This window comes from Ovis aries, chromosome 2 (assembly GCF_016772045.2).
Source record: "Ovis aries strain OAR_USU_Benz2616 breed Rambouillet chromosome 2, ARS-UI_Ramb_v3.0, whole genome shotgun sequence".
Classification (NCBI taxonomy): Eukaryota; Metazoa; Chordata; class Mammalia; order Artiodactyla; family Bovidae; genus Ovis; species Ovis aries.
Genome location: NC_056055.1, coordinates 47,431,745 through 47,453,369, shown reverse-complemented (window position 1 = coordinate 47,453,369; position 21,625 = coordinate 47,431,745). Strand labels below are relative to the sequence as shown.

Here is a 21,625-nt window from a genome sequence, read left to right as displayed (position 1 = left end):
ACAGTCTTTGAGAAGTGTATCACTGGAACAGTCTTGAAGAAGTACACCAGTTTCACAGTCTTGAAGGAGCACACTGGTGGCTTGGCCTTGAGCGTGATCCTGCTGGTCAGTGAACCCTTGAGACTCTAGCTTAAGAAACTGTGTCTCAAAGAGTAGATCTTCTGTATTTGAGGCAACAGATTTTGTATTCAATGAGGGGCTTTTATTGGACCTTGGAGACCGTAATCTCCTGAAATCCATATTAATGTCTAGGGATTTGACCTGCACACTAGGTTCCCTGGTGCCCTTCCCAGCAGAGTCTCCTTCCACAACCTCTTGGGCCCTGGAAGATGGGGAACATTCATCGAGGTCCACAACTATCACATTAGAGCAAGATTCTGGGGAGGTCTGCCCCCTAGTTTTCTTCTGTGGCTCACTCCTGGCCATTGCTGAACTTGGACTTGGCTCCAGGCCGCCTTTCTCAGTTTCCACAACAGACTCACTGTGCCACATTCTGCTCACAAAGTTGTATTTGGGGGCCGGAGAAGATGGTTTGTTTTCCTGTCCAGTCAGACGGACGTCTGAGGGCTTATGGGTGTCACCAGGTGTGGGTCCTCCCAAGTACCCACAGGTTTTCTTAGTCGCCCATGAGGGGACAGGGAGGGGACTCTCCAGTGGGGCAACTGCCTCTGTTGTTATCAGTTTCTCTCCTGCATGGGGCTGAGGAGGTTTTCCCAAGCCCTTGGTTAATAGGGCTGAGTGGTCTCCAGATTCACAGGTGGCCTTCAATGTGGGCCCTTGAACCTTTTTCAACTTCAAGCAAAATATGAACTTAAGGACTTTGAAGAGTAGGCTCCACCTGTGCCTCACCCGAAACCTTATTATATGTGCTTCCAGCTCCTGCTCAGTATACGGAGTGAGGGAAAGAGACTCATGGGAGGTGATCATGGAGGCTTTCCCATCCTGAGAGGACTGTGTACTTTCTGTTTTCATGGGACCATTTGTCTCTCCCAGAATGTCTAAAATAAGGTTGCCAGCAAGCCTCGAATGATAGACTTTCACAAGGATCTCTCTCTCACAGATTTGCTCTCCCTTCCTCTCTGTAAGGACGCTTGAGACTGCTGGATGCTTCTTGTCTGGGCTCAACACTCTTTCTGACTCAGATTTTGCTCTCGGATCCTCCACTGGAGGGTTGGCTGAGAACATGTACAGATGTTTTGTGATCTTCCCCACACTCTGCCCTACATCATGGTGCAGGTCTCTCCCTGGTACGATTTGTGCTGGGCACTTGGACCTCATCTTTTGTGCATCCTGTCTCCTTTTGCCTAGACCTGCAGAGCATCTTGAGGGCCCCTCCCTGCCCTGTGCCTGACAAGGCCTTGGGTATTGATCCTGAGGCTGCATCAGTTTCTGAGATGCTTGGATTCTGTAGGGCAGGCCACTCTGTTGCTGCATGAACCTTTGGGAAATGTGGTGCTCCAGTTTCTCCCGCACCTCAGGGCTGATCAAATACCCAGGAAGGACGGAGACAGACCTGTGGGCCTGGGAAGACCTGGTCTCCTGGGGTAGGTTGGGACTGACCTGGCTAAAGACTTGCTGAGAATTTTTAACCAAAGAGGGTAAAGTTCTCCCTCTTTCCAGTTGTTTTTTCCAGAAGTGACTTTCCAGGTTTTCAATTGCATTTGAACTGAAAGACGATGCCTTATTTTGGACTGTAGGGCAAGATGTTTCAGTGGACCCAATCTGGTGTTGAGATGATGATGACTGGACTAGGCGAGAGGGTGATGGATGGACAGTTGTTTCGAACTGAGCCTGAGGTCGTGGATGATATAGGGGTATGACTGGAGTCAAGGATTGGGGTCTGGCCTGGATCTCCATATGAGCCCGAGAAGATGGATGACAGAGAGGGATGTTTAGATTCAAGGGTATCGGTTGGGCTTGGATCTCCATATGAGCCCGAGGAGGTGGTTGAAACTGAGGCATGGTTGGAGTTGAGGGTTGTTGGTGGTCCTGGACCTCCATGGAAATCTTAGATGTTGGTGGACATTGAGGCATGGTTGCCTGACCTCTACCTCCCCAAGGAAGGGGTTGGGCCTGGGTCTTCATGTGAGCCCAAACAGGTGGTTGAAACTGGGGCATGTTTGGAGTCCAGCGTAGGTGTTGGACCTGGGTCTCCATGTGAGCCTGAGGTTGTGGTGGTTGACCCTGGGACATGGATGGAGTCCAGAGTAGGGGTGGAACCTGGGTCTCTATGTGAGCCCGAAGTGGTGCTTGAAATTGAGGCATGGTTTGAGCCAGGAGTTGGGACTGGACCCGGGTCTCCATGTGAGTTCGAGGTTGTGGCGGTTGATACTGGGACATGGATGGAGTCTGGAGTAGGGGTGGAACCTGGGTCTCCATGTGGGCCTGAAGTGGTACTTGAATGTGAGGCATGGTTTGAGCCAAGAGTTGGGATTGGACCTGGGTCTCCATGTGAGTTCGAGGTGGTGGTTGAAACTGGGGCATGTTTGGAGTCGAAGGTCGGGACTGGTCCTGAATCTCCACGTGACCTTGAGGTTGTGGTGGTTGACACTGGGACATGGATGGAGTCTGGAGTAGGGGTGGAACCTGGGTCTTCATGTGAGCCCAAGTTGGTGGTTGAGAGTGAGGCATGGTTGAAGCCAAGATTTGGGCACTGGACTGGGTCTCCATGGAAACTTCAGATGATGGTTGACATTGTGGCATGATTGGAGTCAAGGGTAGGGGTCGGGCCTGAGTCTCCATGTGACCCAGATGTGATGGCTGCAACTGGGGCATGCTTGGAGTCAAGGATTGAGGTTGAGCCTGGGTGACAGGGTGGGTCAAGTGCTTGGCCAATGACAGTTTTGAAGTCACTTTAGCTGGAAGATGGAATGGTTTGGCTTTAGAGTGTTCATTAAATAAGACAGGGCATAACTCTAGAGCTGACCCAGGTAGTGTGACAGCAGCTACAAGAGACTCACTATGCAGAAAAGGGAGACCCCAGAAGAGCTGGCTGCATGTCTTCTGTAGGCAGTCCCCCAAAGTGTCAGGATATCGGGGCTTCTCAGGACCAAGCAGCTGTTCACGTTTGCCTTTTATGTTCCAGAAGTGTTGGTGACCCAAGGTGTCCTGTTTGTAACCCAGTGACTCGATCCTCTTCCCCGAAGAATTCAGGTGGTAGCCTGCTTCCTCCTCCTCTTCTTTCTCTTTCCAAAACTTCAGTTCCACTCTCTTGGTGATTAGTATTTCTAGCAGCTCCTGGACATCAGGGTTGATAAAAGCGAGGCTACCAGCCTCTACCTGCCTGTTTCTGGGATCTCCCAAGAATGAGGCCTCTGGTGGGGAGAGGGGAAGGCTTTCTTTCTGGGACTCTAAGTGTGTCAAGGTGGAGAAGCTCCACGCTTTGGCTGCTTCCTGCCACCAGGCCAGGGCTGATCCAGGACTGCTTGAACAGACAATGCCTGAGATGGCTGCTCTCCAAGGGGAGTGTGGAGATGACCTGTGTTGGATGGTGCCCAGTGCGAGTGCTGTAGAGTCACCCTGAGTGAGACTCATCATGGAGCCTGATGGTTTTGGGGCAGAGCAGGGTGCTGGAGGTAGAGAGCAGGCTCTCCCATGAGTGGGCCTTGGTGGGGAAGGGGAAAGAGCCAGTGGCCAGGGTGAAAGGCTGTCCAGGGGAAATAAATGCTCTGGTGTTGGAGAGGCACTCAGGTATGACTCTGAGTAAGTGGAAACTGAGCCTGGAGAAATGGTAGAAGCCCATGGTAGAGGTTGTTTGGTCAGAGGAGCTGGGGAAATGGTGGGAGCTGCCTCTTCGCTGCATGGTTGGTGGGGTCCAGCAGAAACTGCTTTGCAAACCTCACCAGGTGAATCTTGACATGAGACCTGATGAAAGCTGCCCTTGTCAGGGAACCTCCCTAGGTGTCTGCAGGAGACATGAAGAACAAGCTTCAGCCAGGAGCTGCCAGGCCAGGAGGACCAGACACGCCAGGCAGGGGTGGGCATCTGCACCCCACGGCCCTGCATGGCCCCAGTACTGACTTCACAATGCTCCTGCTGTTCCTCACCTCAGGGTGATAGCCATACCCCGCCCCCGGGACTCCTCCCCCCAGCTCAGCCCCAGGCTGCCAGTATCCCTGGGCTCACACCATAGGCTCTAGAAGAACCCCCTAGAAAGAAAGGGTAGATTCTCTACCTTTGCAGAAGTGAAGTCAGGTCCCAGACCTCTTCCAGTGCTTCCAGGCAATCTCTGCAAGCTGGAAATCAGCAGACTGGGTCATGGTGGTGAAGATAGGAGCCTAGGGGTCTTACATGAAGTTGAGTGCATCGTCTCTTTCAGGGGCACCATTTGCGGATTGGAGCCCAAGCACCAGTGTCCAATACCACATGATCCCTGACAGTGATGGTGAAGCTCGTGAAAGGGTTTATCACTCAAAATTTCCATATCCTTTACTGCTTGCTGCCCTCACAACCTACCTGTAGAGTAGGGGTGGAACCTGGGTCTCTGTGTGGGCCTGAAGTGGTACTTGAATCTGAGGCATGGTTTGAGCCAAGAGTTGGGATTGGACCTGGGTCTCCATGTGAGTTCGAGGTGGTGGTTGAAACTGGGGTATGTTTGGAGTCCAGCGTAGGTGTTGGACCTGGGTCTCCATGTGAGCCTGAGGTTGTGGTGGTTGACCCTGGGACATGGATGGAGTTCAGAGTAGGGGTGGAACCTGGGTCTCTATGTGAGCCCGAAGTGGTGCTTGAAATTGAGGCATGGTTTGAGCCAGGAGTTGGGATTAGACCCAGGTCTCCATGTGAATTCGAGGTTGTGGCGGTTGATACTGGGACATGGATGGAGTCTGGAGTAGGGGTGGAACCTGGGTCTCCATGTGGGCCTGAAGTGGTACTTGAATGTGAGGCATGGTTTGAGCCAAGAGTTGGGATTGGACCTGGGTCTCCATGTGAGTTTGAGGTGGTGGTTGAAACTGGGGTATGTTTGGAGTCTAGGTATACCATGGGCAGGTATCACTTTGCAGTTGAATCTGAGCAAAGTTAAACCATGTGTTCTATGTGTCCTGGAGAGCTCACCCCTCCCAATCCAGGTGCTATTAGTCCAATACAGCCCACACACCCCTTTGGTACAGAGTCTTTTCCAGGCCCCTCACAGCTACATTCTACACACGGAATCTGGGAAGTATCTGGATTCTGCTGTCCTTCTCAGAAGCCTCCCTGTGGGCTCTGTTTCTCAAGGAAGAAGTCCAGCCACTGGCCCGCTCCGAGTCTGTGGAGCTGGGCCTCATGGCCAGAGAGGTGGGGACCAACTCTGGGGGCACTCATGGCTGGATGTCAGAACTCACCTTTCAAAGCTCCATTTCTCTTGCTGCTCCTGCTTCTTCCCCTTCGTTCCATTTGATGCTGAGAGAGAGAGACAAAATGACAGCTTAAGACCCAAATCTCAGTCTCCCCTCTCTAGACAAGCATCAGGCACTAGTGTCCATACATAATATGACTTTCTACATTTCACTGACAGAGCTCTGTGATGTTTCTTTCCTTTCACTCATTTTTAAAGTGGATAAAATATTTTCTGTTTTCCTTCTTTGAAGAACAAAAGATAATTTTCAATGTGAGAGGTACTTCTTTCGTCACTGTTCCTCTACTCAAGAAATACACACATTCTCAGACTGTGGGTGAATCTTAGCTCCATCAGGTAGATGGAACTTCTTGATACCAGCCCCTGCTCTGAGGCTCTTGGGGCTTCAGCATTGCCAGAAGATCAACCCTGAGACACGGTTCACAGCTCCTGAACTAGTGCTTAGAGAGTCCTGTCCTCTCCTGAGACTGAACTAAGTATCCAATCCTCAACCCCTGGTCACTTTGTTTGGGATATGCCCTGGAGCCCCTGCCACACCTGGACGCCTGATCTGAGATCTTTGGGTAGAAATCCTAGTGTTCACTCTATCTCCTGCCCGGCCTGGTTTGTCCCTAGAGGCATGATGTTCTATTCTTCCCTGGAAATAGATGTCCTGTTCTTTCCCACCGCAAGAATCTCTGGTTGATTCAGAAAAGTAGAAATCATAATAAAAAAGATTTCACATGCTTGTGAGTCTGGACCAAGGGTTCCATACCTTTCTGATGTTTCCATGTTTCCTAAGGGGAGGAAAGGATGGGTTATTCTCCAGGTAGGGAAGGATCAGGAAAAAGAGCCCCAGTCCAAACAGAAAGGCAAGGATGGTATCGATCGCCCCAAAAGGGGAGCTGGAGTTCAGCCAAGTATCAAAAGTACTTTTCAGATAAAGGAGAGGATTTTCCTTCATCTGAATCATACCACTGCCCTCAGGCAACTGAGCACAGGGTGTGTGCACTTGGGGACTAAAGTACTAGGCTCACATCATAGAGCTGTGGTCTGGTCACAAAGGGCCCTTGGGAGTAAGAGGGAGTAGCAGAGGAGGAGGCTGGACTATAGCCCCTCCCTAACCATCCAGCCCCGCAGCCTCATTCATCTCCCTTCCACTGAGCCTTCCCATCCTACCTTCTCATCCTGTTAAGAGACATTAGTCAAGTGTTGCTTCTTTCCCCCTAGAACTGAGAGAATTCCAGGTTCCTTTGATATCATTGCTTGAGTCCCATCAATACTTAAAAAAATCTGGAGTTCTCCCTGTAACTTTGATTAATCCCAGGTATTTTTACTTTTATGATATATTTTTTTAAATTTCAGTTAATTTTGACTATATTCAACTACCAGGAATTAAAAGTTAGTAAAAATTTTTTGAAATTTCCAAGGCTATGAAATATAATGCAAATTAAACCTTCAGGGTAAATTTTTCATAAGTTCCCAGCATCCTTGTTTTCTGAACTCAGTACACTGAACAAAAAGTTTTGGAACACCTTGTACAGATACACATACATCCTTTGAACAAATCAGCCCAGTGTTTTCAAATCTAAGAACCAAGTTTTTTCTTTTTTTTCAGTTCAAATGTTATCTTTCAGTATTTTTTATATGTTGGACTGCTAGCAGTCAGTTCTCCCAGCCTCTGTTTATCTGGGAATATTTTTATTTTGCCATCTTTTCTGATTTAATAGACATGGAATCCTTGGGTGACAATTTTTTTCTTTCAGATCTTTTAATGTGGCATCTCACAGCCTTCCCTCTGCCGTTTCTGACTGGAAGTCAGTGATTAATCTTATTGTGGTCTCTTCATATATGGAGAGGAGAAGGAAATGGCAGTCCACTCCAGTGTTCCTGCCTGGAGAGTCCCATGGACAGAGGAGCTTGGTAGGCTGCCCTCTGTGGGGTCACACAGAGTCACGACTGAAGTGACTTAGCAGCAGCAGCACCATATATGGAGAATAGTTTTTCTCCGGCTACTTTTTTTCCTTTGTTTTTCCACAGCTTGACCAAGATGTGTCTTAGAGTGGATCTGTTTCATTTTTCTAGAGGTGAACTCTGAATCTGGAGAGTGTTTTTCATCAAAATTTTATAAACTTTCAGCCATTATGTCTACAAGTAATTTTATTCTGTCCCCTTTCCTCTCCCTTCTTTCTCAGAGTCTCTTTCCTTCCACATTTGATGGTGTGCTGAATGGATGCCGTAGATCATTTCCGCTCAACATCTTTTCTCTTTGTATTTTACATTGATTTCCTGAATTCATCTTCAAGGTTATGGATTCTTTCTGCTTCCGTCTCAAGTGTGATATTGAACCTATTTTTCATTTTAATAATTATAGTTTTCAATTCTAGGATTTTTATTAGTTTACTTTTTAAAAATAATTTGTAGCTATTCATGGAGTGTCTCTTTTACTTAGATGAATAAATGAAAATCATATTTTCATCTAATTCTTCAAGCATGTCTCCTTTAGTCCATCTTGCAGTTATCATTATTTTGATATTTTAATGTTTTGACTTTCATACTGAATTTATAAGTGATATATGAGTCATATGTGATGTATTATATAAATGCTTTACTCACCACCGTTTCAACACTAGAGTTTTCTGTTTTTAACTGTGTACTTATCTGTCCCAGGGAGTTATATACTTTGATATATTTTCCTTTTCCTAATTAGCATCTTTTCATTTCAGCTTGTAGAACCCCTCTTAACATTTCCTATTAGACTGATCTAATGGTGATGAACATTTGCTTGTTTGGAAAATTCAATGTCTCCTTCAATTCTGAATGACAGTTTTTCTGGGTATTGTTTCTCTGAATTAACTTTCTGCCCCTTGCTCTGCCTCTTGTCCTTTCTCCCTTATAATTCATATCGTAGGTCCACTTGATGGTGTCCCTTAATTTAGTGTGCTTAACTTCACTCTTTCAATTTTTCTTCTTTCTCTCTGAGGAGGTGAATTCCACAGTTTTGTCCTCAAGTTTTCTGATTCTCCCTTCCACTAGTCCATTGTCGAATCTCTCGGTTGATTTTTCAGTCCAGTTGCTATATCCTTCAGATTTGTGGCTTCTGTTTGGTGCTTAAAAATAATTTTTTTCTATCTCTTCATTGAAATTCCTGTTTTGTATACATATTGTTCTCCTGATCTTGGTGAACATGTTTTTAACAATTATTTCAAACTCTGTATCATGTAAATCACTTCTGTTCATAAGAATAAGGACTGTTTCTGATCTTTTTTTTATTTTTGTTTGTTTGGAACACTGTCCTCTGTTTATTTAATTTCCCTCACTCTCTCTGTTGGTTTTGCACAGTAGATAAGATAGCCACCTCTCCCAGTCTTGAGAGAGTCGTTTCACATTGAAGGTGAGACTCACCAATCAGCTCAGCCTGGGTTCTTGATTGCTTCTCAAAGTTTGTGGGTTTTTTTCAGCCACACTCTTTGTTCTTGGTACTTCCCGGTAGCTGAAGATGTTCAAGGGCCCATCAGTGTCCCAAAGGGGAGAATCACAGTCAGCACATGGAGGTAAGATAACTGGAAGCTGGGAAAGTATGTAGTCAGACCCCTTTCAAGGACAAGCTTCTTATTGGGAGACCTAGCAACCTGGTGTAGGACGGAGGAAGGAGGTAGAGGGACACAGGCTTCTTGGGTTTCTGGTGAGGCTCTCAGTCAGCTCACGTGCTGGATGTGCTCAGTCGCTAGGTCATGTCCAACTCTGAGACCCCATAGATTTAACTCTCCAGGCTCCTCTGTCTATGGAATTCTCCAAGCAAGAATACTGGAGCGGATAGCCTTTCCCTTCTGTAGGGGATCTTTCCAACCCAGGGATCGAACCCAGGTCTCCTGCATTGTGGGCAGATTCTTTACCATCTGAGCCACCAGGGAAGTAGTGTTCAGTATAGTTATCATATTGTACATTACATCCAGAGTTTGTATTTATCTTGAAACTGAAAATCTGCACCTTTTGACTGCCTATGTCTAATTTCCCCCTCCACTTACTCCCCACCTCTGGCAAGTACAAATCTGTTCTCTTTTTCTATGAGATTTTGTTTGTTTTTGAAGTATAATTGAGCTGAACACTATATTAGTACCTGTTATGCAAAACAGTGATTTGATATATCTAGACATTTCAAAATGATCCCAGTGTTAAGTTCATTACAATCAGTAATACAGAGATATTACCTAATTATTGACTATATTCCTCACATTGTACAATTTCATACCTATGACTCCAACCAGAATAAATGTCCATATGTATGACATTTATTTTCCAAGCAGAAATTTGTGCCCTCACCATTTCTCTTCTTTGAACCTCTTCTCTTCTGTCAGTCACTTATTTGTTCTTTGTATATACAAATGTGTTTCTGTTCTGTTCTATTTGTCTATATTTTTGTTTTTGGATTCCTCACATAAATGAACTAATAAAATATTTATCTTTCTCTGACTTTTGTCACTTAGCATCCCTCTGGTCCATCCAGGTTATCACAAATGGCAAGATTTCATTATTTTATGACTGAGTAATACACACACACACACACACACACCATATCTTTCTCCAGTCATCTATTGGCAGGAACTTAGGTTGCTTACATATATCAGCTACTGTAAATAATACTGTAAATATCAGCTACAGTGAATGTAGCAGTGCATATATTTTTTTAATTAGTGTTTTCATTTTCATCAGATAAATGCCCAGAAATGAAATTGCTGAATAATATGGTAGTTCCATTTTAAATTACTTGAGGAATTTCCATACTATTTTCCATAGTGACTTCACCAGTTTACATGACTGTTTACATTGTATGGTACAGTGTACATTGTTTGCTGAACTCTCCTTTGAAGCTGTCAGTCCTGGACTTTGGTTTGCTGGGAAGGTGTTGTTTACTATTTCAGTTACACTCTACGACTAGCGATCAGTCTGCTCAGATTTTCTGTTCCTTTCTGATTGAGTGTTGGATGATCAATTTCTATAAATTGATTCATTTCTTCTCACCGTTCAATTTGTTTTCACATAACTGTTTGTGGTATTGTCTATGATTTTTTAAGCTCTATGGTATGTTATAATTTCTCCTCTTTCATTTTTTATTTTGTTGTCGTGTTCTTTCTTTTTTCTTTCTGAAACTGGTTTTGAATTATGTTTATCTTTTCAAAAACCTAGCTCTTGGTTTCATTAATCTTTCTATGAAGATTTTGGTATTTCTCTTATTATTTCCTCTTTGATCTTTATTATTTTCTTCTTCCCTCCCAGTTCCTGTAGATAGTAGGTGAGGTTGTTCATTAAGATTCCTCTCGTTTCCTAAGGTAGGCCTGTATTGCTCGACTCTAAAAACTTCTTTTGTTGCGTGCCATAGACTTAGGGAGGTTGTAGCTTTATTTTCACTTGCTTCAGGTTAGTTTCTGTTTTCCTCTTTGATTTCTTCACTGACACTATGTTTTCTCAGTAGCATATTGTTTACTCTCCATATGTTTTGTTTTCTTCTAACATTTCTTAAAATTAATTTCTAGTTTTATACTGTTGTTATAAAAAATTTGACATCATTTCTACCCTCCTAAATTTGTTGACACGAGTTTTGCAGCCTAGCACTTGCTCTGTTCAATGTGCACTAGAAAAGAATGTATATACTGCTGTTTTTGCAGTCAATGTCCTACATCTATTAAGTCCAACTTGTGTGTGCATGCGTGCATGCTAAGTCGCTTCAGTCATGTTCAACTCTTTGAGACGCTATGGACTGTAGCCTGCCAGATTCCTCAGACCATGGGATTCGCCAGGCAAGAAAGTTTGATAAGGGCAGGTATGACCTCTTTGTATGTTTGATAGAAATCGCATGTGAAATTGTCCAGTCTGGGACTTTTGTTGCTTAGAGGGTTTTTTTTTTTTTTTAAATTACAAATTCAGTACCATTACTAGTGATTGATCTGTTCAAGATGTGTGTTTTATTTTGATCAAGTCTTGGAAGGTTGTATGTTCTAGAAATTCACCCTTTCTTCTTCTGCTGCTAATATGTTGGCATATAGCTGTTCATATTGTACTTTTATGATATTTTGTGTCTCTGTGCAATTGGTTTTCATTTACCTTCTTTCATTTCTTAATTTTGTTTATGTGACTTACCTCTTTTCTTCTTGGTGAGCCTGGCTATAGGCTTATCAACTTTATTATCTTTAAAAAATCTTGATTTCATTGATCTTTTCTATTATTTCTGTCCTTTATTTCCTGCCTTCTGCTACCTTTGGGCTTTTATATTTCTTATTTTTATAACTACTTTAGGAGGGAGGTTATTTATTTGAGAGTTTTCTTGTTTTTTGAGGAAGTTTTTATCACTATGAACTTTTCAAACTGATTTTGCTGCATCCCATATAGTTTAGAGTAATGCATTTCCATTTTCATTAGTCTCAAGATATTTTCCAATTTTCTCTCTGAGATCTTCACTGACCAATTTTTTTTCTGGTAGCATATTTAGTCCCTCATGCTTTTTCCCATTTTCTTTCTGCAATTTACTTTTAGTTTCATACTGTTGTGATAAGAGAAAAAAGCTTTCTATATTTTCTGGCTTCTCAAATTCATAGGGATTTGTTTGTGGCCTAGCATGCTGAGTGCCGAAGAATTGCTGCTTTTGAACTGTGGTGTTGGAGAAGACTCTTGAGAGTCTCTTGGACTTCAAGGAGATCCAACCAGTCCATTCTAAAGATCAGTCCTGGGTGTTCTTTGGAAGGACTGATGCTAAAGCTGAAACTCCAATACTTTGGCCACCTCATACGAAGAGTTGACTCATTGGAAAAGACTCTGATGCTGGGAGGGCTTAGGGGCAGGAGGAGAAGGGGACGATGGAGGATGAGATGGCTGGATGGCATCACCGACTCGATGGACGTGAGTTTGGGTGAACTCCGGGAGTTGGTGGTGGACAGGGAGGCCTGGCATGCTGCAATTCATGAGGTCGCAAAGAGTTGGACATGACTTAGTGACTGAACTGACGTGAACTGAACTGATACTTAAAAAGAGTGTATATTCTGCTACTTTGGGATGCATTGTACTATAGATATATATGGAGCCGAGTTAGTCTACTGAACCAATGAAGACCATTGATATAATTGAGGTGTTAAAGCCCCATACTCTTATTGTATTGGGTTGGGGCCAATTGGCTCTATTTCCTCTGAGTGTGTTTTCTTCTCTCCCTTTACCAGATCCCTTGTCCCAGAGTGGGCAAAGTGCTGAAGCAAGTTGGGGCGTTTGGGGGCTCTTCACTTGCATCTTCTGCAGACAGAGGTCTGCAGGTGCTCTGCATGGGCAGGCACCCATATTTACTTCTTTCACTCTGCACAGACTCAGCCTGTTCCAGGCCCTCTTTGATCTTCACAGCTGATCACTGCCCCTAGTTTCTGCCATTCCTGCACAGTTGTGGAGCCATAGGGCCTTTGTGATCTCTTAGCATGTACTGAGGGACAAGATGTCATGGAGTGGCTGCTACCAGAGATCTGGGCTGCTTCTGATGCCTGCTGAGTAAGCACCAAGCATAGCTGCTCTTTCTGCCCCACCCAGGCTGTTCCCCAAGATCAGGTTACTTCTGCCTTCCACAGTCAGGTCTTATCTCTGGCTGTCATTGCTCCAGGTTCAATGCCACACCTTGGCATGGAGTGAACAGTACCAGAATATTTGCTAGGAATGGGGCATGTTCTAAGGTGATCATGAGAACATCAGCAGCTGGTAGAATAGGATTCTCTACCCTCTGCCTCAGGAACAGGCCAGCACATACTGTTCTCATGAGCAAAGTCCAGGCTTCCCACTGCTTATCTGTTTGTCCCAGTAGTCCATCCACCAACCAAGAGCTTTGTCTCCCCTGCATCAGACCCCAGGAGTAGGAATTCAATCTGTGGGTCTTAGGAATCCCTCCCCAGAGTGGGTGTCCAGCTGTGTATTTTCCCTTTTCTTCTGAGTGTCTTCCAAAGCACTAATGTCAACAAGAGTGTTTTTCTTCCCTTCCTGCTTGGTTACCTATGCTTCTTCCTGATTGTCTTGGTTCTTTTGGAAACTTTCATCCAATTTCCTGTTATGTTTCATCGAGAATTATTCTCCATGTAGATGTATTTTTGATGTTTTTATGGTGAGTTCCACATTTTCTTACCATCATCTTGATTGATCCTTCCTTAGAGTATTTGATAAATAATATTCCATCATCTGAAAATAGTGACAATTTTGCTTCTTCATTTTTAATGGGATGATTTTAATTTTTCTTTTTCTTTCCTAATTTCTCTGGCTAGGACTTCCAACACTGTATTGAATAAACTGGCAGAAGTGGGCATTTTTGTCTTGTTCATGATTAGAGGAAAAGCTTTAGTTATGCACTATAACTGTGAGCTTGTCATAAGTGGCTTTATTTCATCTTGTTATTTTCCCTCTGAAAGGTTGTTGTTGAATCACAACGCCTGGATTCTTGGCCCCAGGAGGAGATGAATTCAATCCGGGGCCAGAGACGAGGCTTGATCGCTCAGAGATTTTGTGTAATAAAGTTTTATTAAAGTATAAAGGAGATAGAGAAAGCTTCTGACATAGGCATCAGAAGGGGGCAGAAAGAGTACCCCCTTGCTAGTGTTAACGATGGAGTTATATACTCTCCAGTAAATCCAAAGAATGTCTGGAGATTGTAAAGACCTCATCAGACCTACTCCAAAATATACATTTTAGGATAATGGAATTAGCCAGAGGGTTTAATCCAGAGACTGTCCTCAGGCAGAATACATTGTTGTTATATAATCGTAAGGAATGTAGAAAAAGAAAGTTCGTCCTTTCTTCCTCCTTGAGAATTCCAGACCCCTCTCTCCTTGGGGACCCCTAGACTTCTTATCAACCTGCCTAGGAAATGACTCTCTCACCTCCATGCTCACTTTATTGGATTTTTAAGTCATAAATGGATACTGAATTTTGTCAAAAGTTTTTTCTACATTTGTTCAGATGATCATATGTTTTTACCCTACATTTACAGTGTATGTAAGTCACATACACTGATTTCCTGATGTTGTACCATCCTTGCATTCCTGAAATAAATCTCAGCTGATCATCGTGTATGAGCCTTTAATTGTATTGTGAATTTGTTTTGTGACTATCTTCTTGAGAAGTTTTACTGCTGTGTTTATCAGTGATACTGGTTTGTATTTTTTCTTCTCATGTTGTTCTCATTTTTTGGTAACAGGGTGATGCTAGCCTCGTAATATAATATAAGTTTGGAAGTTATCCCTTTTCTGTTTTTTAATAAGTTTAAGAAAAATTGGTATTAATTCTTTTGTGAAAATTTGATAGATAAACCTTCTTAGTTTGTTCGTGGATTCCTGTTTGTTTTTAGATTCCTGATTCAGTTTCATTAGTATTAATGAGTCTTTTTAGGTTTGCTTTTTCTTTATGATTTAATATTGGTAAAATGTATGTTTCTAGGAATTTATTCAGTTTCTCTAGGTTGTCAAAATTGTAGACATATTCAGTTCAGTTCAGTTCAGTTAGGTCGCTCAGTCGTATCCAACTCTTTGCAACCCCATGAATTGCAGCATGCCAGGCCTCCCTGTCCATCACCAACTCTCGGAGTTCACTCAGACCGACGTCCATTGAGTCTGTGATGCCATCCAGCCATCTCATCCTCTGTTGTCCCCTTCTCCTCCTGCCCCCAACCCCTCCCAGCATCAGAGTCTTTTCCAATGAGTCAACTCTTCGCATGAGGTGGCCAAAGTACTGGAGTTTCAGCTTTAGCATCATTCTTCCCAAAGAACACCCAGGACTGATCTCCTTTAGAATGGACTGGTTGGATCTCCTTGCAGTCCAAGGGACTCTCAAGAGTCTTCTCCAACACCACAGTTCAAAAGCATCAATTCTTTAGCACTCAGCTTTCTTCACAGTCCAACTCTCACATCCATACATGACTACTGGAAAAACCATAGCCTTGACTAGATGGACCTTTGTTAGCAAAGTAATGTTTCTGCTTTTTACTATGCTATCTAGATTGACATATTAATCAATCATAACAGTTTCATGATCCTTTGTCTTTCAGTGGCATTAGGTATTATATTGCTTTTTTAATTCCTGATTTTGTCTATTACAGTCCTTTTTAAATGAGTCTAACTAAAGATTTGTCGATTTTGTTCATTTTTTCAGTTCTTAATTCCACTGATGTTTTTATTGTATCTTAGTCTCTATTTTATTTCTGTTCTGATCTTTCTTATTTCCCTCTTTCTACTAATCTTGGATTTTCTTTATTATTCTTTTTCTATGTAATGTTAAGCAGTTGATTTGAGCTATGTATTATTTTTAGAAGTAGGCCGTTTTTGCTAGGAACTTTCTCCCTATATCCTTGTGTTTTTTTTTCCTAAACAACTAGCGTTTATTGAATAGTTATTGTGTATCAGGAACATTGTGTATTGCGTACATCATGTATAATCCCATTTACTTTTTGTAGCAAAGAGGGAGCTATTAATATGCTCAGTTTGTGATAAGAGAACTTAGACGTCGAAAGTTAGTAACTTGGCCAATTTACAAAAACAGTAAGGCACAGGGTAGTTATTTAAACTCTAGAACTTGAACTTTTATGCTGTACTTTATTTGTGGCTATACAGAGGTGTCTGTATTACAGTTGACCAAAATAAGAGACTCCAAATAGCCAAAGCAATCTTGAGAAAGAAGAACCAAGCTGGAGACATCACATTCACTGATTTCAAATTATACTATGAAGCTACAGTAATCAAAACAGCATGGTCCTGGAACAAAAACAGAGATGTAGATCAGTGGAACAGAATAAAGAGCCCAGAAGTGAATCCACCCTTCTATGATCAATTAATTATGACAAAGGAGGGAAGAACATACAAATGGGAAAAGATTCCCACTTCAATGAACAATGTTGAGAAAATTGGACAGTTACATCTATAAGAAAAGAACTGTAAAAGTTTCTCACACTAAGTAGAAAAATAAACTCAAATTGGATTAAAGACTGTAATAAAAGACCTGAAACCACAGTGACCTTTACACAGTAAAGAAAACTATGAGCAAAATGAAAAGCCCAACTATTGACTGGGGGAAGATATGCACACATACTGTATCTGATAAGGGATTAACATCCAAAGGATGCAGAAAACTTCTACAACTTAAGATCAGCAAGCAAACAACCCAAATAAAAAGTGGACAGAGAACCTGGATAGACATTTTCCCAAAGAAGATATAGAGGGATAAAAGGCATGTGAAAAGATGTTCAACATCACTATAGCAAAAAGCCACAAAGAGATGTCACTTTACACTTGTCGAAATGGATTTATCAAAAAGACAACATATAGCATGTTGGCAAAGATATAGAGAAGAGGGAACACTTGTGCACTGTTGGTGGGAATGGAAATTCATGGGGCCACTGTGGAAAACAGCATGGAGATTCCTCAAAAAATTAAGAATAGAACTATCATATAATTTGGCTGTGTATTAAAATGCAGAGACGTCACTTTGTCAACAAATGTCCATATAGTCAAAGCTATGGTTTTTCCAGTAGTAATGTATGGATGTGAGAGTTGGACTATGAAGAAGGCTGAGCACTGAAGAACTGATGCTTTCAAAGTGTTGTGCTTGATAAGACTCTTGAGAGCCCCTTGGACCTCAAGGAGATCATTCCAATCAATCCATAGGGTATCAACCTTTTATATTCATTGGAAAGACTGATGCTGAAGCTGAAGCTCCACCTAATGTGATGAGCCAGCTCATTGAAAAGGTCATGATGTTGGGAAACACAGAGGGCAAGAGGAGAAAGGGCAACAGAGGATGAGATGGTTGGATGGCATCACTGACTCAATGGACATGAACAAACTCAGGAACATAGTAAAGGACAGGCAAGCCTGGCATGCTGCAGTTCATGCTGTCGCAAAGAGTTGGACACGGATTAGTAACTGAACAACAACAACAATAACAACAACATATAATCCAGGGACTCCACATCTATGTATTTTCCCAAAGGAAACGAAACACAATTTAAAAAATATATGTACCCTTATTCGTTGCAGAGTTATTTACAAAAGCCAAGATATGGAAGCGGTCTGTGTGTCCATTGATATATGAATGGATGAGTAGTACATAGAGAGAATGGAACATTACTCAATCATAAAAAAAAAAAAAATGAAATCATGCCATTTGCAACAACAGGGATGGGCCAAGGGGGTATTAGGCTCAGTGAAATAAGTCATACAGAAAAACACACACATCGATGATTTTACTGATGTTTGGAGTCTAAAAAGCAACACAGAAGAACACACATAACAAAATAAGAAACACAATTACGATCAGAAAATAAGTAGGTAGCTGCCAGAGGGTAGAAGGGAAGAGTGAAATTGTTGAGGGAGATTAAAGGTACAAACTTTCAGTTAAAAAATAAGAGTCTTGGGGGTGAAATGTATAGCATGGGGAATATAGATGATAATATTGTAATATCTTTGCGTGGTGACAGATGGTAACTAGACTTATTGTGCTGATCATTTTGTAATGTGTAGAAATATCAAATCACTATGTCCTGAATCTGAAATTGACATTATGTTAAAGATTAGTTACACTTCAATTAAAAAAAAAAACTCTCCAACACCTAGAGATTTAGTACATAATCCTATATTAATGAGATGTGTACAGAAATATTATAGACTAGTTTTTAAACTCATAGAATCACTGTCACCATTTGTCTATGGAAACAGGGTTCAATATCTGTGTATTTCTATAGAGTATCTTTGTTGTATGTTGTGTAGATGCACACAGTCCATACTGAAGTAGGTATATGCACATATATGTGCAATCACAGATTTTTATTTGTCATGGCTGTCCCCAGGAATCACAGTGCTAGGTTAGCATCATAAACTCTCTGACATTCTGCCTTAAAGTTATAAAAGGTAATTTCATAGATATTACTTGGTTTCATCTGATCAAAAACACTCTTCATTCACTGCCTGAATTTCAAATACATGTTTAATTATACAAGTAGCATATAAAGGTATTTTCTTTGTAAAAATGCCAGGTGTCGATATTAGAACCTCCGCTTAGGCTATCCTTCATCCTAATTCCCTGCCCAGGGGGTGATCACTGTTTTCAATTTGATGTGTAAAATACTAAAACAGTGCTGCTGGTTGTATTGTCCCATTTATTGGTGAGGAAATGGGGACTCAACAGTGTCATTTGTTCAACGCAGTTTGCAACCAATTAAATGTGGAGAATCCTTGTCTTGGTTCCAGGCCTCCGAATTGCAAATATGTAGTTCTTTCTCCTTCTCCGTGATCTTCTCTAGAGAGGTAACACAGTCCACCCAGATCAGCCCTTCAGATGTGGGGAAGCTGCTTGCTTTCTCCACGTTCCTCACATGGTGCCATTCCCAAATCCCACCACTGCAGGCGAAGTGCTCTGGTGTGTGGCTGGCTGTCTGTGCACACTGACCAGATCTACATATAGTTCTCCAGCTGGTTTCCTTAAGGTGCAGAGGCACCCTTGCTTCATTAGCTAGTACCCCACACCACTGTCAGTGCAGCCAAAGTCAGCATTAGGGTAATCCTCCCTCTCTTACTGTTCAGCACCTGGGACAAACGAAACTTTGAGATTTCTTTATTTACCATCCTGTCTTCATTGAAGTCCCTGATAAAATTTGTACTCCAGGGCCAGCTGGAAGCTCTGGTTTTGGTGAGTGTGCTGAATCAAGAGGGTCCCTTGTTTAGCACTCCTGCTTAGGCTGTTCTAAGTCACCCCACCAGCACTTACCCAAAAGTCTTTCATCTTTACAGACAGTTATAAAATACCTAACGAATGCCTTGATGACAGGAAGATGTATTTTTCCATCATTTCTGTATATATCTAGTCTGGTAAACCAGAAAAAAAAAATTAGGAAATAAATGTAGATTGGAAAACATTGTTCTTATGAATCACGTGAATCTTGGGGCTACTTCTTAACTCTCTGTAGCCCTGTTAAGAGCCAGTTGGTGCCCATCCTCCCCCATCCCACCCCCATCCATATGTTGAAGCCCAGCTCCCAACATAACTGTATTTGGAGACAGGGCCTTTAAAGGGCTAATGGCACCCCACTCCAGTAGTCTTTTCTGGAAAATCCCATGGACGGAGGAGTCTGGTAGGCTGCAGTCCATGGGGTCGCGAAGAATTGGACACGACTGAGCGACTTCACTTTCATGCATTGGAGAAGGAAATGGCAATCCACTCTACTGTTCTTGCCTGGAGAATCCCAGGGACAGGGGAGCCTGGTGGGCTGCTGTCAGTGGGGTCGCACAGAGTCAGACATGACTGAAGCGACTTAGCAGCAGTAGCAGCAAGGTTAAATGAAGTCATAAGAGTAGAGTCCTCACTGGTATGATTTGTGTTCAAGGGGAAGAGACATCAGGGATGCAAACCCAGAGGAGAGGTCATTACAACCCCAGGAGAGAGGACTCAGAACCAACCCTGCAACACCTTGATCTTGGGCTTCCAGTCTTCTGAACTGTGAGGAAATGAATGTCTATTGTTTAAGGCCCCAGAATGTGCTATTTTGTTATGCTAGCCCTAGAAAATTAATATAGGCCTAAAAGTTTATACTGTATGCTTAATGTCACCCCAGTCATCTTGAAACCAAGTGAGACACTTTGGAGCTCCTGGGCATGGAAGCATCTCTGTCCACCATGTCTTGTTTGTAGGAAATGGACCACAGCCTCTATGACCTTCCCTGAGTCCTGAAGGGCAGATTCAAACAGTTTCTAATCAGGGAAGGGAGGAGAGGCAGAGACAAGGGAGGAGCATCCAAGAAACAATAGTGCAGCCTTGAAGCGGGGTCCTGGTTCCACCTCAAGGGGTACACATAACAGTATTTTTGAGCTCTTCTACAAAACTGAAACCCCTAACCAAGGGAAGATGTTAGCATTCTTCATTCCAGAGAAGGCTACCTAAGGCCAGATTAAAGAAACCAGAGCAACTCAGCAAGTTTAGGAAACCACCTGAGGTCAGATTAAAGGAGTGAAGGTGCTGCACACACCCTAATCCTTGTCACCACCCTGCCCTTGAACCATTGCTCTAAAACTCCTCACTAAATCCTCCCAGGTTGGGCCACACAGTTTTGAGGGGCAGAAGGCCACTGTGTCCTCCTTTGCCTGGCAAAGGAATAAAACTCTTCTTTGCTACTTCACCCAATACTCTTATCTTCAAGATTCAATTTGGCACCAGTGCAGAGATGCTGAAGTTTTGGGCATCCATCTTGTATTTAATTTTCATGACCTATATTATTCTTAAACCTTGGTCTGTTCTATCAGTGATCACTTTCCTTGGGGTGACCTTTGATTCCTTCACAGGCTGGCGGGAACCACAGTGTCATGGCTTCATTTCACATCTGGGTTAATGCACATGGTGCAGCTCACAATGGCAGGTACCAGCAAAGGACTATTAGGTTGTTTCCTCCAAATGTGTGGAAGAATAGCATCTGGCAAGGAGACCTTGAGCACTTTCCCTGTGCTCTCATTAACTCATTGAGTACATTCACCTACTGGTAATGAGATTTTGATGAAGGTCTAGAGTGACAACTGGGCTTCCCAGATGGGACAGAGGTAATGAATCTGTCAGTGCAGGAGACACAGGAGATGTGTGTTCGATCCCCAGGCCAGGAAGATGATCTGGATGAGGGCATGGCAACCCACTCAAGTATTCTTACCTGGAGAATCTCATGGACAGAGGAGCCTGGCATGCTTCAGTCCATAGGGTCGCACAGAGTTGGACATGACTGAATCCACTTACCATGCATGCTTGCACTGCAGTGATAACTGTGCTCATGGCTGTCAGGCCTGAGATTCTCGGGTTGGCCCATCCCCGCATCCCTCTTCCTTGGAAGGACAGCTAACTCCTCAGAGGACTGTCTTGGAAATGGGCACGGATATCTTGGGAAGTGATTCAGTGTTCTCAAGACTTGAACCTCAGCTAAGGGAAGTGTACAGGCTCATTTAATTATAGTATAAAAGTCCTGTATAAAACATTGGCCATAACCACATAGCCATACTAGTAATAATAATCACACAGTAATCAGATAACAATCCATAGTGATGTGTCTCTCTCTGTAATTTTCATATGCACATGCATATGCACACCCATGCATATGCAACAAACTTAAAGAAAATCATTCTACTCAGCAAGATGTAGAAAATAAAAGTCACTTGAAATCTGAATGGTTTCATGTTAATGTATGGCAGAAGCCAACACAATATTGTAAAGGGATTATTCTCCAATTAAAAATTTTAAAAATTAAAAGAAATCGTGAACAACTTGAAAAAAAAAATC

The 21,625-nt window shown here is 42.8% G+C and overlaps 1 pseudogene; it reads right to left on the bottom strand.

The window, feature by feature from the left end:
- Positions 1-4,702: 4,702 nt before the first annotated feature.
- The window catches only part of LOC101102295 (putative serine protease 47), a 38,574-nt pseudogene continuing 21,651 nt past the window's right edge, over positions 4,703-21,625 (bottom strand).